The sequence below is a fragment of the Drosophila mojavensis genome, unplaced genomic scaffold (assembly GCF_018153725.1).
Source record: "Drosophila mojavensis isolate 15081-1352.22 unplaced genomic scaffold, ASM1815372v1 contig_16, whole genome shotgun sequence".
Taxonomy (NCBI): domain Eukaryota; kingdom Metazoa; phylum Arthropoda; class Insecta; order Diptera; family Drosophilidae; genus Drosophila; species Drosophila mojavensis.
The window spans coordinates 6,331,364-6,349,057 of record NW_025318693.1 but is presented as its reverse complement, the minus strand read 5'-3'; the positions used below and the strand labels follow the sequence as shown (position 1 = coordinate 6,349,057).

Sequence of the window (17,694 nt, the reverse complement as noted above, 5' to 3'; positions counted from 1 at the left end):
CTCTTTGCTCCTTGCCCCGTTGGGGCCACCTAACTATGTTATAATTGCGTTTATCTTTTGATGAGTGAATCCCCGCAGAGTTCCATTTATACTACCGCTGCTAGGGTCTGTGCTCGTGTCAAAGTCATAAACAAACCACCAAATGCCTGTTAATTATTTAATAATATTAAAGGATTACCAGCCATGAAGCCAAGTGCCATGGGTTGATTGATGATTGTCGTCCGGCTCGGCAAACGCCGACTAAAATACATAGTCGCCCATGTTTGCGTTGACGTTGAGCAAAGATTCGTCAATTTGCCTGATGAGCTGCGAAAGCGGCCAAGGCTGCACTCACATTTGATACAAGCGACGCCATTTTGTTTATATCCACTTCCGCTTGCATTGATTTCAGCTGCGCTCTGACTTTTTGCAAGTAATTTGAATAATTTTCTAAAGAAGTGTAAAATTTACATATGTGTGTGTGTGTGTGTGTGTGTGTCTGTGTGTGCATCCCGGTAGATCCCAGTTGGCAGTTGCAACATCAAGATAAAAGCAAAGCCGGAGATGCTGCCGGGGGCAAGCACAGTTCACACACGCACACACACACACATACTCAGCATAGCAGCTGCAAGGACTCGAGTGCTGTGAAGACAGCTCCTAGTGCTGGCAATGCTTTTAGCATGTCTTTTGCAAATGCAAATGTTTGTACGCAATTGAGGAATAAACAAACGCACACTCTGTGCGCATATTGCAATGTGTGTGTGAGAGTGTGTGTGAATGTGCCTGTGTGTGTGTGTGTGTGTGTGTGTGTGTGTGCGTAAGTTCTTAACTTTTGTCCTTACTGCTTGCCATTGAAAGAGATTGCATGCATGTGAACCTCAATTTGAATTATGAACTTGCGAAAATTACGAAAACTTTTTATAATTGATGTTATGCATTTTAAATCCGTTCCATTCCTTAGCTCTTTTTGCTATACTTTATTCAGCATTTCCGTTATTCCTTTTTGCCATTTTTGCCATTTACATTTGGCATTTCTCTCCACATCTCTATGCCGCCTGCTGCAGCAGTTCCCAGTGAACGCTAAAGCTGGTTCAAAGTTTAAGCGCATCGATTTGTTGCTGGCTCTCAGCTACTTATATAAGCAAGTTGTTAAAAGGGTTGTCAACTGATTTTCGCCATGGCAATTTCGTCAATTTTTATGCAATTCCATAATATCGACACTAAAAGAATTTCCATTCCCTTTTGATTTGATGAGTGCTAAGCACCATTTAATGTAATATTCAATGCAGTCATAAGCAGCTTAAGCAGCACAGCTGCAGAGTAACGTATTAAATGTTTGCATTCGCTTGGCATACTCGGCGTATGCTTGATTACTTCGACTATTCACTGTGTGATATTAAATGAAGTCTTTACCTCTGCCATGACAGGAGCATTAACACATATAAGAAGCAGTAAACACCGAGGAAGCAGCAGCACATCAACATAATGCAACATTTAGAGAGAACGAGTATGCCAGCGTTTGTGTGTGTGTGTGTGTGTGTGTGTGTGTGCTTGTATGTGTGAAAGGCATTCACAAAATTTAAGCACCCGAGAGTTTAATTTGAAAGTTTGTTCAACAACTTTTTAAATGGCGTTCAGAGCTCTTGTTGATGTCACATTTTTGGCTGTAAATTCAGGCAGGTCGAAACATAGTTGATGTAAAATTAACAAATTTGTAATCTATGGCATGTTGAATATAAATATACACATGTGCATGTGTAGATTCACGAGTTGTGCTTAGAGTTAGTTTATTTAGTCTGCAGAGTAAGTTAAGCTATTCAAATTGAATTGCGCTTGCTGCAGCAAAGTGTAATTTAATTCAAATCAATCAATCCCCGCCCATTATTGCTGCCAGATTGCCAATCGACAGTAAACCATATACATATTATATACAGAGCACATAGTTTTGCCTTGAATTGAATCAACACCTGTTGCCTGCTGACTAGAGGTGGGCAAAATAAGACTGAGAAGTGAATCAAATTAAATTGCTACCTGCAATGCCAAAGTTTAGATATTCACAGAATATACCGTCTGGGGGACTCTTTAATATAGAATATAGACATATTAATAATTTATTATATATATATTATAATATATTTGATTTTTGTTTTGTTTTTTGTTTTTATATTGTATTCTTAAGTATTATTTAAAATAAGTTTGCTCTTGTATAAATATAAGTATAATGTGAGATAATTTCATAAAAGATTAATTAGTTATGCTTTAGCAGTTATTAAGTAATTAGGTATTTTTAAGAATATGTCTCTTAAGAAAATCAGTAAAATTATAATATTAAAAGTAAATTATAATATTAATAAGTAGTTAGATAATTTCTTAAAAGATTAATCAGCTATGCTCTATTTATTATTTTATATTCTTTAAAAATTTCCATTAACAGTTTCATTTTATCATAGAGTTCACTGCTGCTCTGAAACGGGCCTGGAGTGAACTGTGCTACGCAGCGGCTGCATCAAGTGTATAACAGTTTCACGGCTGCGCAATGCTCAGCTCGGGTTTTGGCGCCAATTCGTCAGCTGTACGCGCCTTGCCGGCGCTCGCGCTGGAGCCGAGCGCAGCGCACATAACTGTGCTATAACAATCGAACAGTTGTGAGCCGCTGCAATGAATACATGTACATGTACAAGTACATGTGTGCCTGTGTGCCTGTGTGCACGTGTGTGTTTGGAAGGGTGCCAGAGTGTGTGTGCGTGCCGCACGAGCCGTGCGATGGTCGCTTCTTGCAAGCTGAACGGCCATCATCGTCCTCGTGTTTGCTTGCGCGCCACGATTTGAGGCTCTTAAATGCCAGCAAGTGTTTGGGCTCGTCATTCAGTGCCAAGCACGAAGCCGAACACCGTCGCTTGTCGTTGGCCGCACAGCTGTCGGCACCGTTAGTCGTCGCTGTCGCCGCTGCTGCCGTTTGCCAAGTTTCGCGTTGTTTTTGAAGTTATTCACTCGCGTCAGTTACATCAGTGATGTTCAGAACGCGTTGCTCCTTGCTCCTTGGGCTCGATTGCCAAATACTTGAGAATATCCTCGCTGCAGTGCACTGAGCAAATCAAACTAACAGAACAAAGTTCTCTAAGCTTAATTAAACTAAAAAAAAAAAAATTATAAATAAATACGTTTATTTTGTGAAATAAAGTGTCAATTAAATTCAATTTAATTGGGTTTTGAAACATGCCTAAAAAGAAGTAAAAAAAATTGATTTTTGTTGTTGTATGTGTTTTTTCAAAAAAAATTTCTATAAAAAATATAATAATAATTATCTATAAATTTAAAATATTATCCGTATATTATAAAAGAGAATAGCTGTTGAGTTGTTGAATTATTAGAAGAATGATCTGAAGTAGGAATTTATTTAAGTTTTTTGCTTTTAGACCACAAAGTAATACAAGTTTTTGTTTAAAATATACTGTTCTTATAAAATATATTACATATTTAAAAATAATATAATTTAAACATAAAAAATATATATATCTTTAAACATTAATGGTGGATTTCTTGTATTAAGTAGTAATTTTTGAGAAATTTAGATATGATATTTTAAAGCTTTTTAAAATAAAAAATTCCCTTAATAGACATAGTCATAGGAAATATAATTTTAGTTTATGCTATGATAGTGGGTCCCAAATTGCATAGAGATTTTTTTTTTTTTTTTTTTTTTTGCGTACACATTAGATGGGTTTTCTTACAAGCTAATATCAATGAATTTCCATTTTCGAAAAAGTTGAAGGACAATTAAAAGCGCAATTAAAAAACTCGTTGCAAACTACTTAAAAGAAACAAGTTAATTATAATTCACTTAATGCCCGCCCCGTATGCTCAGACGACGCCGTGGAACAGAGACTTCTTCGTTAAGCTATTAATCATGCTAATATATTAGCCAAGTGAAATTCAATTTGAAACGCAGCGCGAGTACATAGCACCGTATGAGGCGCAGGGCGGCAGGATGCCAAGCAATATATAAGAAAAATTACCCGAAAATACCAACGAAACCGACAACACGAACAACCACAACAACATCAAGTTGCAGGCAGTGAGACGAGAAATTGCATTCGACGGGAACTCGAACAGCAGACAGCAGACAGCGACAGCAACAGCAACAGGAGCTGCATCTGGAGCTGGAGCTGGAGCTGTGCAGCCCCCGAGAGCCCCAGGACGAGGAAGCCGCACCTTGCTAAGAGGTAAGCTGTAAGTGTGTGAAATGAATATTGGCTTATTTTTCAGCATATCCTTAAAGTGGTTTATGAGTGCTGTTCACCTACTAGCTACAGGTTGATGTGGGGCTCAAGCAAGTTTTAATATCGGGCAATTAATTACCAAAAATGTTTGCGACCTTTTTAAATGAAGCTATTTTAATTTGAGCAAATGTTTGCCGAAAGTTGAAAAACAAAAAAATTATAGCCTGCAGTTTGGGGCCAGTGTTATTGCTCAGCAAATTAGTTGGCCTTTTGAACAAACAACAACAAGGACGCTATGGGACCGAGGGCCTTTATTTCCAGGAAAAAAATGAAAACAAATGCCCTCAGCGTTATTTTGTATTTTGTATTTTGTAGTTTTTCCATTTGAAATGCAAAACGACGTTGGGCAACAGGACAGACGTTGAGTCGACGACGACAAGTATAACATTTAGGTTAATCATACGCCATGTCGTACGACGGCAAGGCAATGACTCTAGACGCCTGCGTCGTTGACTATTTAGCATAAATTAGTAAGTTTTCACTCTTAGGGTTGGCCGGGGCGGAAGCTAAGCAAACACTGCGGCTCTGGGCCAACTTTTGGCATTGACGGAAATAAATTTCTTTGAAATGGCAGACTGGCCATTGTGGCCGCCATTTCTGGTTCGCTTCGCCGTCGTTGGCTGTCAGGTGAAGTGGTGCTAGTTGTCGCTTGCAGCATCTGCCTGCTGCTAGCCAACGCTGCCTCGCTGCCTCGCTTCCTTATTATTTAAATCAATTTTAATTTAATCATTTTATCGTTCTAATAAATCATACACAAGGCGCCAGCCCCGAGGCGACGACGAGCAGCGCCTGGGCTCTCGACAGTAGTCTATGGAGACTGCTCAGCTGGAATTGCCTTGGCTCTGCTTTGCTGGACCTGGCTTGGCTTGGTTCGGTTTGGCTTGGTTGGGCTGGATTGTTATTAACAATATGCGAACATGTAGCGAAAAGCTGCAGACAAAACAAAATTTAAATAGAAAATTAAAGCGCTGGCGACAATGACAAAGCCATTGAAGAAGATGATGATGATGATGGTGATGACGATGACGTGGCCGGAAACAAAAGAAAAAAGTTTCTTCATTAAAATTTTTAATGACTTTCTCTCTATTTGCGCAAGGTAATGAAAGTCAACAGAATAACTATGTTCATGCGCCATATTTATGTACATATAGAGGTAGAGGCGCGGCGCAGGGCCCATATTTACCTCAGATGCAAATGCGCAACGTTTTCCCTGAAATTGTTGCCTAATTTGTTTTGTCTGTGCGCGATTTATTTAATTCAATATCGACTAAATGTATTACAACAAATTCGTTATTGAACGCCCCACAAAATAAAATCAATATCTGAGATTCTTAAATTAAATAGAGCGAATATGACAAAATTATAAAATAAACATTAAAGATTTATTTATACCTCAGTTGGACATTTGAAGTGAATAAACTTCTTCGTTTCTCTCTTTCTCAATGAATATGCTCTGAGTAAACATAGCAAGTTGACTCGAATAAATTTGCAATCTTACAAGTGGCAATAAAAGAACTTTTCAAGAAAAAGAAAAAAAGAAAAGAAAACTCAAACTTTTGCTGCTTCAATGCATTTGATAATCACACTTTATTAACAATCAACATTTGGGAGACTAAATATATCATTTATAGTATATATAGATATGTCTATATGGGATGTTAACTAACAAATTAATTTAATATTTCTGTTGATTGTTTATGCTAATTAAAAATGCCCAACAACAAATATCTTTACATATTTCTAACATGTTAAGCTCTTGCCTTAATAAACAACTACTAATAGTATAAAATATTCCATATATGTACATATACCGAAAATAGCTGTGCTTTCTGTTGCCTCAATTACCTTTGAGCACATTCTATAAATGGAAATAAATCAAACATATGTACATGCACATACACGTACAACTGATTTCAGATCATTATGCGGAGGAATCGTTGGGAATGTAAGTAGCTTACTCCAAGCAACTTCAATTAATATAGGAAATTCCAGGAATAGACATTCGCTTGTGTTATTATTATTATTTGTGGCGCTGCATTAATGTGGTTGCTGTGCGCTGTATCATTTAGCTTTTATTGATTTTGTTATTCAGTTAGCTGGCACACACATGGGAAGGTATCTAAAATGCCAACTAATTAAATCTAATTACCAAGTAATATTTCCCCACAACGCATGACCTAACGCACTGCATACAGTTTCTTATCTTGCGAGTCATTAAAGCCGAGCCAACATGAAGCAAGATACCTCACGTACCTCACGGACCCCACAGATCTAATTTGCAATGCCAGCGGAAGATAATGGCAACACATATGTATATATAGTATGGCATGGAGAAAATAGTTTTCAGATCGAACAAGTCCAATCTCGCATGGCATTCCACACACGCCCTTTACAGGGTATTAACTGGAGCTGGCGAATGAGCGCATAGCTGAATAGATTAACAATTAAATGCCACACACAATTAACGCGTAATAATGCCACAGCCTAGGGCGCTGTACGGCGTATCCGATAGTGTGTGTAAACGTGTGTTTTACGACTTAGCGGCTGCCACGCCCCCTTCTCTGGCACAATGTATGTGTGCGACAGCGCAACCAAAGCTAAGAGCTCGCTAAACTATTTATTTGCATATAAATATTTCAATACAAATGCCTTGCTTCACGCACACATACATGCGCAAACAAACAAAGGGCACACTCACACACATGTCGTCACACACTTTCACAAAGACATTCACTTGTGTTATTGGAATAAGTTGTGCCTGCTGCTGCCGCAATAGAGCTCAGCAAGAGCGAGTGCGGTGCAGGTGCAGGTGAACTGGAAACTGCCGTGTGGTGCTGTGGTGCTGTGGTGCTGGTCTCCATGGCCGCACATCTGTAATTGAAATAGTTTGCCAGCCAACATGTGGTATGTGCGACAGAGACAAGGACAGAGAGGAAGAAGGAGGGCGGGATGGAGGTAGGGAGGCAGGGAGGGGGTAGGAGGTAGGAGTGAGCATAGGCTGAACATGTTTTCAATAAAACAAAAGGAAATCCATTTGTCACAGAAATAATTGTTTGCGCACCGGCCTGCTGCAGCGCTCAGAGTCCAAAAATAATAATGAGAGGGTCCCACACACACACACACACACACATACATACGAACCATTTAAAATACACACTCATGGGCTGTGCAAACGTCACAATTTATTTTTGTTGCATTGTTTTAAGCGCTAAATGCGATTCCAATTCAGTTTGCTTTACGCTTTTAACAGTAGGCGCCGCTTTAGCACAATGAAAGCAACACATGAACTATACATTTCCTCTCTAATATATATAATGTATGTGTGAGTGTGTGTGTGCTGCATGAGCCTTTTGTTTCCCCACTTGAATGAAATACAAATCTAACGACCGAAAGCTTGACTAACAAACGATGCAATTCAAAATAAGAATTTCCAAAATCAGTTGCATGACTTACATCAAATGCAAATAGGCAGAGAGGGAGTAAGGGGGCAACAGAGAGAGAGAGAGAGAGAGAGAGAGAGAGAGAGAGAGAGAGAGAGAGAGAGAGAGAGAGGGAGAGAGGGAGAGAGAGACAGAGAGATAGAATGGCATACAAAACTAAATTGTTCAAGTTGGCTGTCAAAAATCGGGCCGTCATCAGGAAGCAGGACACATTTAAGTATCAACATGATGTACATAATGTTTTACGACTGTGCCGCTCATAAAGCAACGCAAGTGCAATTACCACAACAACAATAACGATAACAGCAACAGCAACAGCAACAACTATTAACTCTGGGCCAATGTGCAACAATGTTTGACCAAGTTGCGTGTGTTGTGTGTGTGGCAGCCAAGCAGCGAGGCACTTAAAATGTTTCAACCATTATCGTCGTCACAGCGCTGGGGCTGAGGGGGCCAAAAGCTGAAGCCACAAACTGTTTGAAATTTGGTAAAATGTTTGCAATACCATAGCATACAGTTATCGTATCGATTAACTCTTTCAGTTTTCAATACCCAGCATAGAGCACATAGACTTAAAATATTTTATAGATAAATGACAAAAATTCTGTAGAAATTTTGCAAAAGTTGATTATGCGCTCACACTTAAATCTAGACAAACATTCTACATCAGAGGTCGTTTAGTTGAAAAGCAAACAAAGCTTTAAAGTCTCCTTTGACAGGCTCATCCTATTAGAATTCGTCTAATCTGAACTCGTACTCGGTCAGACAGAACAAACTTGCATAGTCGATGAGGGATATTCTAATGAAATGAATGCGAATTTATTTCGTAAAAACAAGAAAAATGCATAAACAGAGCAATGTGGATTTTTTATATTCCAATATTTTTATATATATATTTTTAGATTTGGTTTTTCAGTGAATTTGATCAAAGCTGTCTGGCAGCATTAAAATATTGCATTGCATTAAAAAAATATATGAAGTATTTGAAAATCATTTTGAATTGCTATTATCCGTAACTACAGATGGGAATAAGTCATCGAATGTATTTAATAATTATTCGCTCTCAAGACAACCTCATGCTTGAGCGAATATGTAATGGCAATTTGAAAAACCGGACAAAAGCACGACGAGCGCTGTCCGTCAGCTCGGCTGCTGTTAGATGCGTGTCTCCAATGGATTTTCCGAAAGGTCAGCGTCTGCCTCGCGTTGAGTCGAGTCGGTTGGCCGTCATTGCCGTCTCAATGGCGGCACACTTGTAACACTAATGAAAATTCCAATGAACTGTCAGGCGCAAGGGCTACGTCAGCGGCCTTGGCACAGTGCCAGTAAATTGTGTCCGAGTGCTCATAATTTGGGGTATGACGCTCTAACCGTAACATAAAATGCAGCGAACTTGAAATTTTTCCAGCCCAACTGCAAATGTGAGTGAAGCCAAAAGTATTATCCTCCCAAGATCCAATACCCCACCCAGCGGGGCTGGCAGCACTTTGTGAATTGCCTTGCCGTATGTGGGCTGACTGGCTGCCTGGTTGGCTTCAGGCTCGTCTTGTTAATAACTTATGACAGGTTGGTAGGTCGCAGGAGCTACAACAAAGCGTCTTGCCAGAGTCAGCTCCTGCTGCTGCTGCTGTTTGTGGTGGTGGTGGTGGTGTTGGTGGTGGTGTTGCAGTTTTCTTCTCTTCTCTTGCTGCTGCTTGTGGTTGCCGCTGTCGGTTGGAAATGATTAATGAAACAATTTTTTATGGGCATCTGGCCAAAAGGATTGAAGCCACACATCGTGTTTGCTTTGTTACTTTGCCAAAGCAAATTGATAACTACATACATACATGAAATACACACAAAGCCGCCCGAGAGGTTCGATCGAAAACGTTTAATCATTGCCAGCCCTCGAAATTCAATTGAATGTGGCCAGCGATAACATGGATAAATCATAAATATTGCATTTGAATAAAGTTTTTGCTTTCTTCTGGATACATGCTGAGAAATCCTCCAGACGCCCTTAGAAATTTAGCCGTGAAATTCGAACGGAAAGCAGCTTGTCCGATTCCAGACATGCTTCAAAATTGTGTCACTAAATCCCAGCACGTGCGGCCACTTAACAATTTGGGCGGCTTAAGCTGTCGCCGTTGCGAGGCTAATAAATAATTTGGAAACTTTCGCATTTCCACGAATTTGCAGTTCAATTGCGCTAATTGACTTTTTGTCGGGCGCCAGATCTGAACGGTGAAACTGGCCCAGCAACAAACAAACTTTGTGACACCAACAAATGCAGGCGGATACAAAAAGAAAAAAGAAAAAAAAAAAAGAAAAATAAAATAAATAAAATCGGAAAGAAATTAAACGAATTGACATGTAATATGCGAAGTGGCTCCAGCGCAAAGCCAATCCAATTCGAGCCAGCTCGAAAGCAAAAGTTTCAAACTCTACTTGAGCCATGTCCTGTGCGGCGGCCATGTTGGCCTTCTAGGCTGAAGTGTGAGCAACGCGAAAAAAAAATAAACCAAATTAAATGAAAATCATAATATATTTGAATATTTACGAAAATTGGCTGGGGCTAGGGGAATACAATATCCAGACAGTCGCACGCATTCAACAGTAGCTGCAGAAAGTTTGTGGATTGAAAAATTGAAAATAATGAATGACACACACACACACACACACACACACACACACACACACACACAGCACACACACATATATACAAACACCCACACAGAGCTGTTAAGCAGAAATCGCTCAAAATTGCTGTCGTAAATACAATTTTGTAGCAAGCCTGTCTCAGTCCCGCCCCCTCGCCCCCACAACAGACACACCCACTAAAATTGCCAACACGCCGCAGGGCAACCTGCTGCTGGGTAAACGACAGATTTGAGTGACAATCCACAAGTAACGGTTGCAGGAAGAGTAAACAACTCTAGCCGCTTGCTTACCTGGCGCTTCTGGTGTCACACACTCTCTCTCTCTCTCTCTCTCTCTCTGTCTCTCTCTCTCTCTCTCTGTGTGCCAGTGGGCGTTTGTGTGGGTGTGCGTGGCTTACACATTTAGGCTCTGTCGCCAGCGGGGCGCCCGCATTGCGGCTGAACTTGCGCTGCGCGACGCGGCAGCAAAGGTATTTGAATTCATTACTTTGTGGCAAGGATTTCACATTTCGCATTTGGCTGCCTGGCGGCGCACGCTGCTCGCTGTCTAAATTATGCTTTTATTTTTATTTTACAGCAAATTATGGCACTGAAATTAAATACATATTTTCATGATCGCAAATAGGCTCAGCAAGCAGTTTTTTCTGGCTACGCCTCTTTCATTGGGTAAGAAGCATATTCGCTTTACATACTCTACTCCGTTTTAATTATCAGTATTTCAGACAGGTAAATTTATTTAAGTCGAAATTCGGTTAATTTTTGTTTTTTGTAAAAAAGCATTATATTAATATTATAAATAATGTATAAATATGTATATAATGTACATATATGTATAAAATGTATATTAATTTAAATTTAAATTTAAATTTTTCTTACTAATTTTTACTCGGAGAGTATATCGCGCAGTCAGCTGTTTATATGTCATGCATTCACCAGTTACGTAAATTTATTTTAGCCAAAATTCAGTTAATTTTGTTTGTATAAATTCATCTGTATATTCATTTCAATTTAATTCCGTCTTACTCATTTTACCCAGACAGTGTATTGAGCAGTCGGCTTTTAATATTCCATACTTTCATTAGTTGGGTAAATTTATTTTAATTGAAGCTTAGTTTGGGTTGTATAAATTCATCTCATTTGGATATGAAATCAATTTCATTTCCTCTTCAAATTTTCTTCTCAGATAGTGTATTACGCAGTCGGCTGACTGCACATTGAAACTTTCTTTTTGGCTTTTGTGCCCTTGCTGTTTTGCCAGCACTTTTGTCCGTCTATTTTTATTTCTAATTTTCACCTTTCTGACCAACGATGTTTTTTTACGGTTTTGTGAATTTCTGCTGCTCCGTCTGGAGCTGGCTTCTGTTTGTGTGCTCTGCTTTGCCTCTGTTTATTTGATTTTTTCTTGAAATACTTCGTTCATGTTTGCACTAGCATACGCTATTGCGTAAGAATTTTTAGCAATAATGAACCGCCTGGGTTCGCATAAAGCTGATGCCACAAATAATATTTTGCTTGGCGTGCCGCAAAGCGGGAAAGCAAAAAAAAAAAAAAAAAAAAGCTAAAAAATCGTTGCCTGCTTTTGTGCGCGGCCCTTTGCTGGCATTCAGCTGTCCGTTTCCGTGTCTGTGCAGGGTTATTCAATGTGATGTGGCTGTCTGAGTGGGTGTGTGTGTGTAGACATATTGCGCGTGATATCTTTCCTTAACCAATTAGGCTGAAATGAAAATTGGTTTCTGGCCGCATCTGACAGGAAAGCAATGTAAGCCAAGTTATCTGCCAGTAATCTGCATAGATGGGTTCCCTCATGTATTTACCTTAGCTTAGCTTAGCGACTGCAACGGCTGCAGTTCGTGCCACATTGCCTTTTAACGTTAATTTTCTGTGTTAATTAGCCATAAAATTGTATGCAAGAAAACAACAACCGGAAGCACTAGCAGCCGGAGCAGCTGCGGCAAGTGCGATAAATGAAACTTTAATCAAGTGCAGGCATTCGGGCATTGAGGCAAGCGAGGCACGAAAATGAGTTGCATGTTGGCCCATTTCAACATGCTAATATGCAGTTGATTAGAATGTCACTCCAAAGCCCCAAGATACGCCACACACGTGTGGGAATACAAGCCAAACTCAACCATTTCAGTATCTCGCTCTCTGCAGCTGTCGCACAATTTCTGAATTGAAAATAGGAAATAAAAGGAAAAAATGAAAGCTAACAGCAGCAAATGTCATAAATACGATAAACTTGGCCTAGCAGAGATTGTGGGCAAATGGCCAGCTCTGGCCTGCATTCTGGCTTCTACATTATATGGCCAAGAGTTGCGTGCGAAGTAAATCGATGTGGCAAAGATTTTAGCCATGGCATTTGCTGTGTAAATCATATTAGTCACAAGGCAACGCACGGCAAGCCATACACGGCGTATACGCAATTTCTACATCAACATAAATTCGACCACGGAAAATTGTTTTCGCGCAACGATGTAATCAAAATGGATATAGGCATATTACTAATAAAAATATATAAGTGGCCGTTTTGCGACATCATTAGAGCTCGTCAATAAGCGACGCGTCTCTATCTTTTCCTTTCGACTCGTCAGCGTCTTCTTTGACGACTTTGACCCTCGCCGAATGCTGTCCGTTGGTTTGGAGTCGACGTTAATGTTCTATCTGGAGTCGCCTGGGGTATTTTTCTGCTGGCTTTGTCTTTTGTTTCGAGCTCTGCTCTGGCTCTGGGTAAATATTGGCTCGCTGATGAATTTGCCTGCTATTCAGTGCGACGTGACTTTGTCAGCTTGTCATTATATCAAAATTATTTTCTCAGCTAGTTGAATTGTTTCACAATGGAGTTATGGCGTTCACACGTGCTCAGTTGCCAGAGGAAATGGCTTGGAAGCCGGGCCAATTTGTAATTTACTCATGCTCGTACATGGCGCCCAATTTCTGTTCATTTATTTCAATTTTCCAAGAAAATATATATTTGAATACCCTGCAGGCCGCAAATGGACTGCAGACCGTCGAGCTCCAAACTCATAAATCTTTACTAAATATGTTTTATTAAATTTAGCATTCTGAAAGGCAAATCGGTCCATGGTTATTCTATATGATGTTTGTGTTCGGCTTGCACGGCGGGAGATTTCTTATGAAAGGGTTAAAAAAGAGGGCATCTTCAAGTCTGCTATACGCTATAATATCATATTCATACAGTTGTTATCATATTAGATGACAGGCAGATATTTTCGCTAGGAATGTGACTGGAATTTATTTGCTGGCTACATTTTTGATGTAAACTCAAAAATATGCTGTTCTGCAAGTATTAAAGAGGAAGTTCGTAATCAGAGACGTTGTCAGAACGCAAATGATGCGAAACACTTTAACTTATTGCCATTGGGGTTTATTAAGGCTACGCACCAACTTGGCCAACTTGCAAATTGGGGCCAACAGAACTACTTGACACGCTGCTAATAAAACATATGCGAACTCATCAAAAACTAAACTTTAAATATGTATGCCCTGAGGACTTCAAATGAAAACGAAATGTGTGCGTGCGTTTCCCAAACGTGAAAGGACACTTCGAATCTATATACATACATATTTATATGTATTCACATCTATATAGTGAATGAATCCACCTGACAGCAGTTCGCGGTTCAGTGAGGCGGAAGGGACTGTTGGCTGAATCGCACGGGGCACAGATGAAAAGAGCTATTTGCGTTCTACTTTACGCGCAGAAGCCAGATATATAAGATATGAACTTGTGAACAATAATAATAATCATAATAATTGGGTGTAGCTCTCTCTCTCTCTCTTTATGCATATGGGACCAGATCCCAAGCAATCGTGCGCCAAATACCAAAATTTGGACGAAAAGGGTTTGCTGAATTCATATGATAAATTGCCCAAATTGTAGAGCTTATCAAAATCATTTATATTGGTTGACTTTTGTGCGAAAAATCTCGTAAACTTTGTGCTGAAAAAAAAAAAAAAAATATAAAAAAATAAATAAATAAAATAAATTTTGTATTTAATCAAAATATCGAGTTTTGATAGCAAATAGAGATATAAAGTTAACTAATTATAAAATAAGTATAAAAATATATAAAATATGTAAAAGAAATATACTTAGATTAATATATAATAATATTATAATATAATAAATTTATATATTCATAAATAGATTTTTTTACTATTTTTATTCTGATTGGAATTAAATCCAATCGAAGTATTCTGTATAAAAATATATAATATGCTTAAAAGAAGAAGTTGAATATTTGCATAAAAAAGAATGTAATTTATATTGTCTATGCTTCATTTTAGGCATTTCATATGGCAGACATACATATATATTATGAGAAGAAAAATGAATTTGTAACGTAAAATACGTATATTACGTATGTTGCAGGTAATTGAATAAACACCTGGATAATCTTGTCATACTGTGAAATTCAATTGCATAATCTATGCTTGCTTCAGTAGGTTGAGTAGGACGCTTTCGTTTTTCTTCCACTTCGGGAGTCGAGTGTCAGATGCTGTTTTATCTGACAGCCAACAGCTTCATCGTTCGCCGGCCACTCCTCGCAGTTCGCTGCTCGAATTAACAACAGTATTTAATTATTAAACACGACACTCTCAGGGGATGCGTCCTTGGTGACGTCTGTCACTGTGAATGTTTATTTGTGTGCGGACAACATGTCGTATGAGCAATATGCCACTTAACGGACGCTCGATTGGGCCAATGACAGATGGGGAGGGACGCTGATTGCGTCGCATAGCAGCTACCTCTGATTGTTGTTGTTGCTGTTGCTGTTGCTGTCCAATCATTATTCATTGCGTGACAAGCGCACTAAATGTGTCCGCACATGAGCGCGAGCCTGTGCTATCCTGTATCCCTGTATGTTTACCCCACAAAGGTTGTCAATAACTTTGAGCGTGCCAAAGGTACGGCACGCAAGCGAAAGCCAGCAATGGACAGTGAAAAACAGCAAAGCTCGAGGAAATCTCAGAAATGAGATCACTTTAGCTCGCCTGCTCGACTAAATGACACCCTGCAACGGACAGAGGAGCTTATATAGCATATACGAAAGCCGAGGGACAAACGACATCTAATTTGATTGGATTAGGATTTCGCTGCATTCTAAAATTTGCGAGAGGAAGATGCTTTAGCCATCTAAGACAGAACAGAACAAATCGCATCGGTTTATGGCTAAAATTAATGTCTGTCATTATCGCGGAATCCACTTTAGCAAAACCATCAGTTGTTCTGGTCGCTGCTGCTGCTGCTTCTGCTGCGTCCTTCTTCGTCCTTGATTGCTGCAAAAATGCGAGTGCTTCCGTTTGTTGGGCTGGAGTTGGCCTGATTTCATTTGATTCTAGCTTGTATATTTGATTTCATTGGCGGCTGCTCTGTAGTTCTTGATGTGGTTGTTGCTGTTGCCGTTGCCGTTGACGTCGGCGTTGGCGTTGGCGTCGACGTCGACGTTTGTTTGGTTTTGCTGGATTCCTTGCGTGCCATGACACTGAAGGCGCAAAAGGTCCTGCCATTCGGATTTTCGGTGTAAATATTTGTGACATAATTAAGCAGCGCCGAGCATGATACCGCCAGGGACCAAGCGACGCATTATCAAATCAGAAAAGGGACAAGTTGCAAAGGCGAAAATAAAACAAGAATCAGATTGTGTGGATAGCTCGACGCACGCGTGATTAAATTCCATTTGTAGACAGAGCTCAGCTCAGCTAGTCGACTCGAAATATATGTATATTTACCGACATTTTAGTGCCTTAGCGACTCTTTTGAGTCCGCGTTTGAGTGCTTGGCTGGCATAAAGATTGTTAAGATTTGAACGCAGTTGCCTTTCCGTTTGCCTTTGCCTTTGCCTTTCCTTTGCCTTTGCCTTTCCTTTGCCCTTGCCTTTAACATTGCCAATGCCAATGCCATTGCGCTTACCTTACTCTTACAGTTACGATACGGCTGGCAGAGCGTTTCCTTTCGCTCGCCTGACATTCGTGTGTTTACTTAAAAACGCTTGGGGAGCAATTTGAAAGATTTAAGCCAAGATTTATCGCACTGCACTGAGTGGGTGACGCTGATAGGCACTGATAACGGCCCTACTTATATCGTTCTCTTAGGCAATTTGCATAGGCGACTGGCACACGAAAAGGTTGTTCAATGTCAATATTCCTTGTGTGTGCCTCGCTCACCTCTCGCACTTATCGACGGCTAACGATTCCCATTCAATGATAGTGCATAAAATTAATGTTTGCACTCGCATCGAAAATTCTATGGCCCCCCGAAAAAAGGGCGCCTGAGGATTCATGCCATTAAAATGTATGGCATACAGCCTAATAATATTTGTCCTTGACACTTGCCCGATCCGCCCACAAAAGCAGCACTCACTACCTCATTCAGACTCCTTCACCGATAGTTGTCGACGCGCTGACAGCGCGGAGCTTTCAATTCGATTAAAATAACAGAATATCGAAAGTGATAGCAGCAGCGTTGTAAATTGAAAGCATAGTGGCATCGTTTTATTTCTATGTAATTACAATTCACCGAAAAAATTCGGCAAATGGCTAAGAAGAAGAAGATGAAGCAGCAGACGAAGAGGCACACGTAATGGCGCAGCACAGTCAATGGCAGCTGACTGGCTGAAAGCCATTTGTTGCTCGTTGCCACATTTGAATTCACTGAATGTATTTACATTTCTCAATTTATACTTCCAATAGCAATAGCAATGTCTGTAGATTGGCAGGGAGAACTGCCTGCGATAGCCCCATAGCCGAAATGACACTTTTCTGCCTCGATTTCAATTGGAAATTGCTTTTGTTTTCCATAATTGAACGCAGACGCTGCTCTAAGCTGGTTCGAGTAATATATGTACGAAGGTTATTCACATTTGCATATAAATTCTTAAATGTCTATAGCAAATGTTACATGTTTCTTTCTATATCATTTAAGCAGATGCCATTTTGATAAAATTTTATATTTTTAAATTATAGAGTTAATTTACCATATATAACATATATACCTGCTTTTGTTAGGTAAATTGCCTTCTGCGTCAGGTATTTCATTTCGTTAGACTTTTCCTGCTGCATCCGGCTTGTCATGCGTTTCTGGGAAATCGTGTACATTCTAGGGATCTAAAGAAATATGGTATTTGGCTTCAAATATCTTCGAGACATTTTGAAAAAAAAGTCAGCTTAAAGTTGAAGCTACTTTATTTGTTTTTAAATTTTAAGCTTGAGTTCAATCCACAAGTCTTTAAATTCTTATAATGAGATTTTTTTTTTGCCTAAATTAGCTTTAAGTAAATTTTTGCATACGCCCGTATAATAAATTCCAAGAATTTTAACAATGTCAAAGCCGTA

At 39.5% G+C, this 17,694-nt stretch overlaps 1 protein-coding gene across 1 annotated transcript in view; it reads left to right on the top strand.

Annotated features, from left to right (window-relative positions):
- Nucleotides 1–3,707: 3,707 nt before the first annotated feature.
- Nucleotides 3,708–17,694, top strand: part of LOC6573252 (dopamine receptor 2) — a 28,768-nt gene continuing 14,781 nt past the window's right edge. Inside the window, exon 1 of the mRNA XM_044007297.1 lies at nucleotides 3,708–4,202. The gene's annotated coding sequence lies outside the window, so the exon portion shown is untranslated. The remainder of the gene's footprint in view (nucleotides 4,203–17,694) is intronic.